General features: G+C 37.5%; 1 long non-coding RNA gene across 4 annotated transcripts in view; it reads left to right on the top strand.

Moving 5' to 3' along the window:
• Positions 1–13,796, top strand: part of LOC141514429 (uncharacterized) — a 92,216-nt gene that overhangs the window by 60,672 nt on the left and 17,748 nt on the right. For 3 of the 4 annotated variants that reach the window (XR_012476031.1, XR_012476032.1, XR_012476030.1), the window contains exon 3: positions 6,082–6,288. The exons of the other annotated variant lie outside the window; for it this stretch is intronic. This is a non-coding gene — a long non-coding RNA (uncharacterized LOC141514429). The remainder of the gene's footprint in view (positions 1–6,081; positions 6,289–13,796) is intronic. 4 annotated transcript variants of the gene reach the window in all.

Below are 13,796 nucleotides of genomic sequence, written 5' to 3'. Positions count from 1 at the left end.
ATTCTAGATTTTTCTACCTTCCTCCCTTCTCTCCCCTCTCCACATGACAACAAAAAATTTGATATAGGTTATACATGTATAATCATATTGAACATATTTCATATGAACATAGAAATTCACACGGGTAGAGAACAATAGGAATATACCTTCCTAATCCTGGTAAACCAAGCTCTTCATAATATCTCTTTGAATTAGAGATTTTTGGTTTACATATCACACCATTGATTTATGTTGCACTCTGCATACTCTTTACTGTGTACCCCTTCCCTACTCCTCAAATCTTCAGAACAACTATACCTTTGCCACTTTATAGTGAAGCTGTTTTTTTAATCCAAATATAACACTATTAAATTTCATTCAACTAGCTTATAGAAGTCTTTTGAATCTTGTCTCTGTATCATTTACAAATTTGATAAGCATGCTATCTTTATTTTCATCCCAAGTCATTGATAAAATAGAAATGCTGTAAATAAATTAAATATAAAGGCAAACTAAGTATAGTTGACAGTTGACAAACTACTCTTTGGAAGAGAGGAAAATTGGTTAGCAGCCACCTTGGAAATCAGGGAAAGATTCTTGGAGAAGTTCATATCTGAGTTGGATTTTAAAAGTAGGATAATTTTAGAGAAAGAAAGAACATTCTAGTCAAAGGAACAGCTGTGTACCCAGGTCATAGAGTTGTCCAGTATGGAGGAGAATAACATAAAACTGATGAAATAACATGAACCAGGATGAAGGAGGTCCTGTTTGTTGAAGAAAGGAAACTAGAAAGTAATGGGGAACTACAGACAAATTTTAGCAGAGAAATGACATAATAGGACCTCTGTGTAAGAAAGATTATTCTGGCAGTGGTATGAAAGATGAATTGGAGAAGAGAGACAGTAGGTGGGAAGATTAATAAAAATTTTTGCAATATTCAAGGTAGATTGTTTTGAGGGGGCCAAACTGGGCTGTGGCACTGGGAATAGATAGGAGGAAACAGATTTGAGTGATTCTTGTAAAGATGGAATTAACAGCCAACAATATGTGCAAGGTTATAAAGAAAGAGTAAAATTTTAAAAGAAGGAAAAGAAGGGAAGGGAAAGAAAGGAAAGGGAATGAAGAGAGGAATTAGAAGGGAAATGTAAAAGAAAGAAAGAAAGAAAGGAAAGAGAAGGGATAAGAGATAAACTTAGGAAACACAAAGATAATTCAGTAGGATGGTGAATAGAGCTTTGGACTTAAGGGTCAGGAAGATGAGTTCAAATCTGGACTCAGTTACTAGCTGTGTGACCCTGGGCAAGTCACTTATCCTCTGCCTTCCTCAGTTTTCTCAGTCACAAAATGGGAATAATAATAATAATAATAATAATAATACCTATCTCATGAGGCTATTATGAGGAAAAAATGGGCTATCATTTGTAAAACTCATTTTAAATTTTAAAATGTCTCAATTTGTTGTTGTTCAGTCAGTTCAGTTGTGTCTGACTTTGTGTGACCTCATTTGGGTTTTTCTTGGGAAAGAAACTGAAATGGTTTGCCATTTCTTCTCCAGCTCATTTTACAGATGAGGAAACTAAAGCAAACAGGGTCAGGTTTTCACTTTTCCAGGGTCATCGAGTTACTTAGTTTCTGAGGTCAGATTTGAATTCAGGAAGACTCATCTTCCTGACTCCGTGCCTTCACCTACCTGCCAGAATACTACATAAATACTTGTTATCATCATTATCATTGTTGTTAATTTTAGGCATAATTAGGCATAAAGAAAACTGTCCTGACTTGGGAATTCAGCACTTCATCAATATTCTGGGACTGGGTTGCTTAGCATTGGGTTACTGACCTTGCTAAAGCTTCATTTCTAATAACAAGGAACAGTGGTCAGGTGTCCCTCAAGTCACATTCAGCAGGTGAGTTCAAGAGTCACACTGATTAAAGGTGCTGCTGAGTTCTATTAGTTCTGCTTCTCTTCTCATTGAAGGAAAATTTCCTTGGAGAGCTGGCTGAAAGGGGATAGGAGAGATATAGGAAAAGGATGGTCACATAGCAGTTTGGGCATCAGTTCATTCCCAGTGGCTGAGAGTGCTTGGAAATGGTTGGGGAATATGAATTCTATAACTTCACTGTGAAGAGTACAGAGAACATGAAGAATACTGCCTTTTAGAGCAAGTAATATGATCCTTCCTAGAGAGGTCCTTCGGACACCTCAGTTCTGAAGTTTACTCTCACATATCTGCATCAATTTCTTTTCAAACTGGAATATTCCTAAAACTGAAATCCATTCCCTGTGAATACCAGAGAACTTAAATCTTTATTTTGCTGAATGGTTTCAACTGATCCCCATCTATCCTCAGACCTAGAGATTCTCCTGTGCACATACATGCCTTATTCTTTTCAAGCAGACAACTGAGGTGTTTTTATAAAAATATGATCTTATTTATGTGCTTGTTTGGGACAAGACTTGTGATTTCATTGGTATGGAAGTTCCCTTCACCAGTGTGTTTGAAGATGGGAAGATTCATCTTCCAAATTCAAATCTGGTCTTAGACATTTCTACCTATGTGAACATGGGTAAGTCAGTTAACCCTATTTCCCTCATCTGTTCTCAATAATCCCTTGCTCTCAAAGAATACCATGACATCATGGAGGTGATACCATGACAAACACATGGATTGAATTTGAGTGAGAGGATGCTATGTTAAGTCATCAGTCTCACTTTCTCCTCCAGAGTCATCTGGATCCAGTGGACTGCAGATAACTTGCCCAGTCATACAGCTAGTGAGTATTAAGTATCTGAAATTGGATTCAAACCCCTGTTCTCTTGACTCCAAGGCCAGTGCTTCATCTAGCTGCCCTTTTGTAAAATGAACAGGAGAAGGGAATGGCAAACCACTCTTGTTTCTTTGCCAAGAAAATCTCAAATGAGGTCACAGAAAGTTGGGTATGCTTGAAATGACTGAATAATAAAAATAACTTCCCGACTCAAGGACTAGCTTTCTATCCACTATTCCATGGTTTAATGATTTAACCATGATCACACAGGCAGTATATGTTAGAAGCAAGATTTAAATCCCAGTCTTCTTGGGTCAGCCCTCTCTTTTCTATGTCATTTTTATGTTTTCAAATGCACATAGGTAAAGGAATAGGTATAGGTATTATTATAGCTAGATATATAGACATAGTTTATGAATAAATTGAGCCAGAGTCCTATTCCAATTGAATAAGTCTTATGGAGATTTCCATGCTGATGCAGAGGATTTTGTAAAGACAATTGCTATCTCTGAATTGGTCCCTTTTAATAATATGGATCTGAATTTATTGGTTTTGCATAAAACTCAGTGTACCTATATTTATTTTTTGAAAAAGGTCTTTGCCTTGCAAAAGGAATTACTTCAGGTTTTATTTTTTAATAGCACATTCCCCTAATGTATTTAAAATAGGAAAACACTTGTGCAAAATGAGGTGTAGCCTCACTTGTATCCACAACATTAAATCAGTTGAACATCTGCCACCTTGTTTGTACAGTACCCAGGAATGGTCTTAATGTCCCAAACTAAACTTATTATCTCTCCAGTCACACAGCCTCATTCCCTCTAGCCTGTGCTGGGGAAATAATCTTCTAATTTGTCTCCCTGCTTTCAATCGCTTTCATAGGTTTGCATACTCTATGCACACCTGTGATCTCTCCCCAATCCAAACTATTTCCCACATATCTCCAAATTAATATTCCCAAAACACAGACTTGACCATGTTGTTCTCCTGTTCAAAAATCAGCAGGGGCTCCCTATTACCTTTAGGATAAATTACAAATTGCTCAATCTGGCATTTAAAGCTTCCCATGATTTACCTCCCATCTACCTTTTTGACTAATTTCCTATTACTTCTCTTCATGCTCTCTACCTTCTAGCCAAACTAACTTACCAGCTGTTCTGCAGACTTTATAGGCTGTCTCCCATCTCTGAGCCTTTGCCCCAATTCTGGTAATTCATTCCCTCCTCCCCTCTGTGTCTCCTTCAAGGTTCAGTTCAGGTGATGTTTCTTGTTCAATCTTTCCTTATCTCCCTAGTTTCAGTTATTATCTTGTGTTTATATATCTTCTCTCCTATTATGTAAGTTCTTTGAGGACACAATTATTTTACCTATGACTTTGTATCCCCAGTGTCTAGAATGGTGCTTTGCATAGCATTTATTTTGCTATGCAATTGAATTGTTGAATCCTCCCAAACTGTTCCTATTAGCTCACAAGAGAAGACAACATGGAGGAACTACCTGGGATTGAAGGGATCACGTTTTGGAATAAGTCTTGAATTTCTACCCTTGTGGGCATTGTTTGTATTGAACAGAGGAATACAGACATTGGTATTTGTATATAAGATTTATCCCATTATAATATTAAAGCTGAAAATGACAGTAGGACCTTTTTTGCACAGCTTTCATGAATTGGGGGCTGGAATATTTTTCTTCTTATGTATAATATTAGAACTCCTGAATCCAGGAAAAATTCAGGTGTGGACTCTGGGTCCCTCAAGTTGTTCCATGATTATATTACTATATTTTGCTAGAAGATAATGATGGTCCTTCAGGAAGCAATATAGATGATCAGTTCTCTCTGAGATAAGAACTTTGCTTTAAACATGCATTAGAGGTATTAGAAATTCAATGACCCCACTTGCTGACTTCCTCATTTTCTATTAAGCCAGACTTAAAATGATGGTATCATTTTTGATTCCTCCATTTCTCTCATCTCCCACATTAAATACATTGCCAAGTTATATTGATTTGACCTTCACATTTCTGTTCTCCCTAAATTTAAGCTCTCATTACCTTCCACTTGAACTATCAACTAACCTCCTAACCAGTTCCCCAATTTTCATTTCCTCATTCAAATGTTTTCACATGACATTGTCAAGTTAATCTTTTTTTTAGGTATTTTTTTTTTGCAAGGCAATGGGGTTAAGTGACTTGCCCGAGGTCATGCAGCTAGGTAATTATTAAGTGTCTGAGGTCGGATTTGAACTCAGGTTCTCCTTACTCCTGGGCCAGTGCTCTATTCACTGCACTTCCTAGCTGCCCCCAAATTAATCTTTTTTGTGCACCCATCTGAACATATCATACTTCTACTCAGATACTCAGACCTATTGTCTACTGAAAACAGTTCAAACTCCTTAGCCTAGCATTCAAGACTTAAAACTTCTCTAGTTTTTCCTAGTGAAAATCTTGATACAATCTTCCAGCCTAAATGGGAAGTCAACTAGAGTTTGCCACTCTCTTTTGTGGTGTGATCTTAAAATCCTTAAAAACAAATTTAGGGAGGAAGGTTGACAATCATGGGATTGGAAGAGAGAGAAAACTGCAAAGTCTTTCTGGTCTTATAGTATACACCTTTGAGTGTGCTAGAATATAACTTGTATACTTTCTGTCTCCTATAATACCTGATATTTTCCCACTTTCCCATACTCAGTGTCTTTAATAATGAATGGTTTCTCCTTTTCTTTCCTTGAACCTTCAAGGTCTAGTTAAAACTTCTCTTCCATGAATTACCCCTCAACAGATGGAAAGGAGAATAACATTCAGAGTATCTTCTGAAGATTCAGGATTCCCAGATCCATGGAGGACTCTCTTTTGCTCAACTTCTAGAGAAATCTAGATAGGAATTCTTCAGAGTCATAAGAATCCGGTAGCAAGACATAGGTCAGGCAACTCTAAAGTGAGGCTGATGGCTTTACACAGCTCTGACTCACTTGAATCCAATTCACTTTCAAGTCAAGACATCCCCCTTCTGATATTGCTAGTAGTCTTTGAGAATAAAGGATGAACAACAACAAGAGGAAATACTGTTTGGTCAGTATTGCTAGGATCATTCTTTTTTCATGCCAAAACTAGGATCCAGTTGGTGTGATATTTAATGATGTTTAAATTATAATCACCTATAAGTCTGTAAGCTTTTTGAGGGTAGGGATCAAGAGGTGTAACTTACCATTGAGTCTTTCGACGGTCTCTGAACCCAGAGTTTTATACTCAGCCAGTACATAACAACTGTTTCTTGACTCATACTAATTAATTAAACAGATAATTTTCTCCCCTCTTTCTCCCTCTGTCTTTTAGATCTGAAACAGAATCTCTAGTATTTTAATGGTGATCATCATTCTATATATATGCTGTGCCCATCTAGAAGATCTAAAGAAAAGTTGGTGTCTGCTTGAAGGGGAGAGACAAATAAGGAATAAGCACTTCTTAAATATGTTCCAAATACTGAGCTAACAGTTTTACAAATATCTTCATTTGATCATCACCACAACCCTGGGAGATCAGGTACTATTATGATCCCCATTTTACAGTTGAAGGAATGGAGACAGTCAGGGGCACCAAGAATTTAAATGGAATAGATTAAGTATTTATGTTTACAAATATTATCTCATTTGAGTCTTACAACAATCCCACATGGTAAGTGCTATTATTAATTGCATTTTATATTGGGGAAACTTAGGCAATCAGAAGCTAAGAGAATTGCTCAGGATCACCCAGCTAGGTAGTATTTGAAGATGTATTTGAACTCAGGTCTTCCTGAAACCAAACCCAGTACTCTATCCACTGTACCTCTTAGCTGCCTTTATGTTAACTGAGAACTGCATATGGTAGAATGAGGGGAGGAATACAACCTGAAAGCTGCCCCTTTTGGATAGAGAAGAATATTTTTCAATGATTTCTTATATCACAGAATGACGATCAGTTTCTGATGGTCATCTAGAGGAATCTATAAGATTTTGTAAAGTACGGTGTCTCTTGTTTGCTGGCATAGATATCACCATTAATATTGATAAACTCTTAATGCCAAAATCACATTAGTAGTGTTTCCTCTCGACTTTGCAGTTTTCTCTCTCTCCCAATCCCATGATTCTCAACCTTTCTCCCTGAACTTATTTTTAAGGATTTTAAGGGTTTATTGATCATACCACAAAAGAAAGTGGAAACCTCCAACTGACCTCTACTCCGAGAGGACCAAGATTTTCCATACTACTTCAGTGCACTTCTCTGTGTTTTGTCCAATGGAAGAAATGATATGACAGATTATTGTTTGTAGATTATCAATGCCTTGAGCTATAATAGGCATATAAACTTTCCTTTCCTTAAGAGGACTGTTCTTTGTTATAGCTCTTCTGATTCTTAAAGAAATAATGACTGGAGGAGAAGAATGAGGCTGATGACTTTGCAAAACTCTGCTTTATTTAAATCCAGTTAATTTGCAAGTTAATACATTACCCTCATGATGTCATTGATCCTCTGCAAGAAGGATGAACAATAACATCACAGTGTTAATCTGATCTTGAACTGTATATCCTTGTCAGGAACACTTGAGGCTTACTCTCCCTGTCTGTTTAGATGAGGCACCAGGTGCCTCCTATCAACATTGGTTAAAGAATAATTTCCTCTATAGATTTCTTTAGAAGTATAGCAAAAGATTCTGACTTGGATTTGACAATGTTTTAAGGTCAGGGAGATTCCTTCTTGCATCTGGGATCCTGAATCTTCAGGGGATACTCCAAATGTGAAGGTGATTTCCTTTGCCAGACTAGTGCCTTCCTTCCCTAACTTGTTTGTCTTTTGATTCTTTTTATATGTCCAGCACTTAGCACTGGCATATGGTAGAAACTTAATAAGGATTTATTGGTTGATTCACTGACTGATTGATTTTGCCTTGAACTTAAATTGTCCCAACCTCAATCTGGCTTCTTTTTCAGATACAATTCTGATCCCACCAGATGGACAAACCTTGTTTTCCCTTAATGTATCTAAAGCAAAAAAGGATTTTCAGAAGGCCTTTAGGGGTGGGGGAAAGGGTAAGAAAAATACTCTTATTAAAACCAATTTAGAGTATAGAAGCATCAAGTCACTTAGCCTGAGAATCTTATCCTAAGAAACCTTGAGTCTGACCATGCATGACCTATAAACAAACTTAATGACAAAGTTGTTCTTTTGCTCCTACAGAGGCAGTTTATTATCTTGACCTGGAAACATGGTCAGGTACCAACTTGTCCCTGGCATATATTTGCCCTTACCAATATTTCAATTTCAAGTGACTAGTTGTTTCTAACCAATCTGACTGTGCTCCTGGTATCCCGCACAAACTCGAAGCATTAGAGCTTCCAGTGACCATGGCCTAACTAGTCCTGCTCCATTTGTAAAGTGATCAGAGATTCCTAGCCCTCCTTCCTCATGCCACTCAACCACAGATTTTTGACTTTCTGTTTTTCTCACACAAAAAAGGAAATTCTGATCATTCTACAAAAGAGTAAAGGGTGGGTCATTTTTTTCCTTTCTCCCCAATTTTTGATATCCAGTAGCCCTGCAGAGCTGGGCTACTGTTCACTTCCTTGAACCAACCACTCACTTTGATACTGAGCTCAGCATTTGTTTGAGGCAAGTTTGGACCTCCTGCCCTCCAATCATTGTCTACCAAGTACCCACCACTGCAAGCCACTGCAGCACATCTCCCAAGGAGCCTCAGGGGGGCTTTTGTGAACCAGATGGCAGTTGGAAGTTTTCACATCTCCTCTACCACTTCCTTTTGAGATACATGAGTCGGCAAGTTCTCTTCCAGCCCCATCAAGTACCAAGCATTCTGCCATCCCCAGTTGGACTGGCCTGAGGGCCATATGCAGATCCAGCCATGTTCCTGCTGCATAATCAGCCAGAGCTGCTGAGCAGTCAATTGTGAGTTTGATTTGCAGTACTCTGATGGAAAAGGTCCCTTCCCCCTTCCATTCCCCTGTGAAGGCTTCAGCTCTGCGTGTTGCTATGTCTCCCGGCCTATATGTGGAGCTGGTCTGTTCACTTTGATCCCACATCAGACTCTGGCTTTATTATTTTTTCCAAGTACAGTGATTATCCCCCTAATCATGCCAGGAAATGAAAAGCCGCAAATGCTTTTCGGCTAAGCGGCCAGTATATCTCTACTGTATTATGAATGTGAAAGTTGATTGAAGGAGGGAAACAATTTGAAAGCAGTTTCCAAAGCGACCTTGATAAGAGGAAGAAAATGGCTCAAAGTCTAGGGGACAGGTCAAGTGTTCAAGGTTCCCAGCTTTTTGTGGTAAGAGAGAACCCCTAAAACATCCCAACTAGAAGGGACCTTGGGGATCATCATCTAGATGAATTCTTTCATAGTACTTATGGAGAATCTGGGCTACAGAGAGGGAAAACAATTTGCTCAAAGTCACACAGTTTTTGAATCTCTTGTTGCCCAGATTCATGTTTTTTCCATTAGATCAATTAATCATTAATTATTTATTAAGCGCCTATTCTGGTATCAAGTACTACATTAGGTACCTGAAATAAAAAGATAAAAATATAAAATGTCCCTGCCTTCAAGGAGTTTATATAGAAGGGAAAAGATCATATACTCACATAAGTAGATATAAATACAAAGTAAACTCAAGATAATTTGAGGGGTCAGTTTGCACCAGCAGCTAGAAAAGGCCTCATATAGGTCATTGCACATGAATTGAGCTAGGAAGAAAGCTGGGAAGCTAGGTGGCAAAGCGGATAAAGCAATAGTGTGGGAATTAGGAAAACTCATCTTCCTGAGTGCAAATCTGGACTCAGAGACTAGCTCTATGACCCTGGGCAAGCTACTTAGCCCTATTTGCCTTGGTTTCTACATCTGTAAAATGTACTAGAGAAGGAAATGGCAAATCATTTCAGTATCTTTGCCAAGAAAAGCCCAAATGGGGTCATTGAATTCAATAACAATGAAGAAAGCTATGGATTATAAGAGAGAGAGATGAGGAGGAAGTGAAGTCCAAGTATGGGGAACTGCCTTGAAATAGGTCAGAGATGGAAAATGGGATGTAATAAGGGCAGGATCAACAAGTAGATTATATACACTGACACGTTTTAATGTGGATTATGTCTGGAAAAGGACTCAAGAGGCAAACCAAGGCTTTAAATATCAATCATGCATCTTAGATGAAAGAGAACACTCTGGAGCTTTTAAAATAGGTAAATATTATGGTCAGGCCTGTGCTTTGGGGATTGTAATTTGTATTTGACAAGATTAGATTGGTTAGAAAAGAGACTGGAGACAGGGAACTCAATTAAAAGGTGATTGAACTTTTCCAGGAAATAGTTAATGCAGGCCTATATTAATTAGAATGATGGCCAGATATATTCAGAACCACACATCACAGAATTGAGAGGTGGAAGGGATTGCATCAGACAAACTGAAGGAGAAAAGATTGCTGAGGTCCTCAAAGTGATGTAGAAAATCACAAATTAAGACTATCTATGTTGTATTATGTTCTTATTTATTTTGTTAAAGATTTCCCAATACATTTTAATCTGGTTACCTTTGGAAGTCTTGTGGACTACTTGTTGCTCCAGATGTGGGATTCACAGCTCTTATTCTAGTTCAACCAATAGACAAAATGAATTTCCCCTATAACATACCTAACAAGTGAAATCTAGACTCTTCTTGAAGACTTTCAAAGAGGAGAATATAAAAGGATAGTGCATGAATAGAGGAGGTGCTGTGCAGGTCAAATGGGTAAGAACTGATAATTGATTGAATATTGAATAAAGGAAGAGTGAAGAATCAAGAATAGGAAGTTAACAGAAATAGGGGAGTGATAAAGAGGGATGGGTTTTGGAGGAAAGAAACAATGAATTTTGTTTTGGACAAACTTGAATTTTAGATGTCAAGGGGATATTCAGTATAAAATGTTCAACAGACAGTTGATGATCTGGGACCACATTTTATGAGATATAGTAAAATGGGAAATACACATTTTGGAGTTAACCGCATAGAAATGATAATTACAAACCACGTTAGCTGATGAGGTCAGGGAAAGAGGGTGTGGAGAGTGAGAGAAGAGATCCAGGAAAGAACTCTAGGAAATACCCTTAATTAGGGAATCAGACATGATTGATAACTTGGCAAAAGTTGATGACTTGAGAAGGAACAGATAGGTAACAGGAGAACCAAAAGAAAGTGTCAGAGAAACTCAGAAGGGAGACATTTCCTGAAGAGGATGGTACACAGTGCAAAATGGTGCAATGAGGTAAAACAGGAAAAGGGTTAAAAAAAAGATCATTGTATTAGACAATAAAATATCATTGACAAATTGGCAGAGCAAATTCAGTTGAATGATAAGCTGAAAGTTAGAATGACAGAAGCTGATGAGGTCAAGAAGTGAATTAGAAGAATGACTGCGAATGTGGATAATTTAGTTTTTTCTGAGAGTTTGACTGTAAAAGCAAGGAGAAATGAAGGATAATAACCCAAGAGTTTAGAAGTATCTACTACTAAAGGAGATTTGTGTGTGTGTGTGTGTGTGTGTGTGTGTGTGTGTGTGTGTGTATGTGTGTGTATTTTAAAAAATGGAAGAAACTTGTGCATTATAGGCAATAGGGATGGAGCAAATAGATTGGGAGAGCCTGAATATGAGAGAGGTAAAAGGGTGATTGTTGGAACAATTTGTTGAAGAAGATGGGAAGAGCTGAAATCTAGAATATAAATAGAGAGGGGGTTAGCCTTGGCAAGGAAGAGGGCTGCTTCTCTATCAGAGATTAGATCAAAGAAGGAGAAATTAAGGAATAATATCAAAGATTTTTACAGATATCCCCATTTAATTTATCCTATATGATTAGTAGCATTCATATTACCCTGAGTATATCTGGTTAAACTCTCATGAAAGTGATTTGTATATTATTTAGAAATATTTGTGAGAAGACTTGGTTGAGGCAAACAATTTTGTCACTGTGCAACTAGTTAGGCCTCTGAAGGTACTATGTCTATAAAAATAGACATTGTCACTTTTTTATTTATTATTCAAGACTATTTTCTCTTCCTGTTTCTTCATCTTCAAAGACTTTGAACAGATAAAAGGTACCAGCATTTTATATCTGATATACCAGAATAGGGAATTCTATATTTATATGGGAGCACCTAGATACAGTGAATAGCAAATTGTACCAGTAATCAGGAGGACCTGAGATCAAATTTTATCTCAGATACTTACCAGATGTATGATACTGGACAAGTCACTTAAGCCTGTTTGTCTCAGTTTTCTCATCTTTAAAATGAGCTGGAGAAGGAAATGACAATCCATTCCAGTATCTTTGCCAAGAAAACCTCAGACAGGACTGAAATGACTGAGCAGCATTATCAATCTCTGTAGGGTTCCATGTCTGCTAACAAGATGTGCCATCTCTCAAGAATCTGCTATTTGGACTCTTTTTCTCCCAAGCTCCTCTTAGATGTCATTAATTTTATGAGTCTCCTGAATATTTTCTCCCTTATTGACCTACTCTTTTTTTAGGAGGATCTGCTATATGGTGAACTTAAGATGCTACAATTTATGATACAAACATTGCAAAGATAATATTTTCTTTCAAAGAGAGAAGGACCTGAATCAAAGATCCAAAAATATCTCAAGAGGGAAAATTATTCCTTTGTTCCTCCATCGTCAACTTTGATTGGGTCTAGAGGGACATCACTATCATCCTTTCTTCTCCCAAATAACCTAGTTGACTGAGATTCTATATGGAGTATACCTTATAAGGTTTGCCTGCTTCAAAATATTGTTATGGAGAAAGCACTTTGTAAAAATGAAAATCCTAAATAAATGTTAGTTATTAATAATCATTACAATGATGATGATCACAGAAGAACATATTCTGACTTAGAAGGAATATCAATAGGCATGTAGTCCAACTCATTTTTGACATGAATTCCCACTATAACATACCTAATAAGTGACTGTCTGAATTTTGCTTGAAGACCTGTAAGAAAAGGAACCCACCATTACTATAAACCTTTCATTTGATGATGGTATTGGTATTGGGGGTACCATAATGAAGATGATGAATTAGTAAATATTATACATCCAACAAGAGCTAAGTTAAGACTGTACTTAGAGTCACAACTCTATACTACCTAATAGAAAAAGAAAGATGTGATTTATGAGGATTTAGCTCCTCAAATCTCTATGAGAAGAGTCATTAAGAATGACTGCTAAGGGTAGCCAGTTGGCACAGTGTATAGAGCATTGACCCTGCCCTGGAGGCAGGAGGACCTGAGTTCAAATCCAACCTTAGATGCTTAATAATTACCTAGCAGTGTGACCTTAGGCAAGTCACTTAACCCCATTGACTTGCAAAACCTACCCCCCAAAAAGGAATGACTGTTAAGACACATTTTTCCCTCTCAATACCATGTGGCTATACCTATAGCTATGCCTGCCTACATATATATATATATATATATATATATATATATATATATATATATATACATAAATATAAAATATAGATATAAATATATATATCTTAATGCATATAGATACAGATATAAGAATATAAGGTAAGGTAATGGGGATTCAGTGGAAGAAGAGGGCATGTCTAAAATAGAGACAGTCTCCCACAAAAAAGGGAGAAGACCCAGAAAACCAGAGGTACTTGGATTATTATAGAATCCTTCCTAGAAGAGGTGGGATATAAGTTGAGCCCTGAAGAATCTTTGAAATTTTGATTAGCAGAAAGAAAGGAAAAGAAGCAGTGGTGACTTGGGGGACCCTACAGAGATTCAGAGTGAAAGGCTTTCTGGATTATGGGGGGGGTATTCCCTGATAGTTGTTTGATAGAATCATCAGAAGCTCATCTAGATCAGCTCACTGTGGGATGGTGAGCCATGACAGTTGACTTGAAGAGAGGTTACACTGAGCTAGCCCAGCTTTTACCATTCCAAAGAGTTGAGCTCTGTTTGCTTCCTGGCTCCTTTTCCATTAACAGAGTGCTACTGGTGGGATCTCCCAGGTTTTGTC

The sequence above is a fragment of the Macrotis lagotis genome, chromosome 1 (assembly GCF_037893015.1).
Source record: "Macrotis lagotis isolate mMagLag1 chromosome 1, bilby.v1.9.chrom.fasta, whole genome shotgun sequence".
Lineage (NCBI taxonomy): Eukaryota > Metazoa > Chordata > Mammalia > Peramelemorphia > Peramelidae > Macrotis > Macrotis lagotis.
Note: the sequence above shows the minus strand (reverse complement) of the source record. Positions and strands in the feature narration are given on the sequence as shown.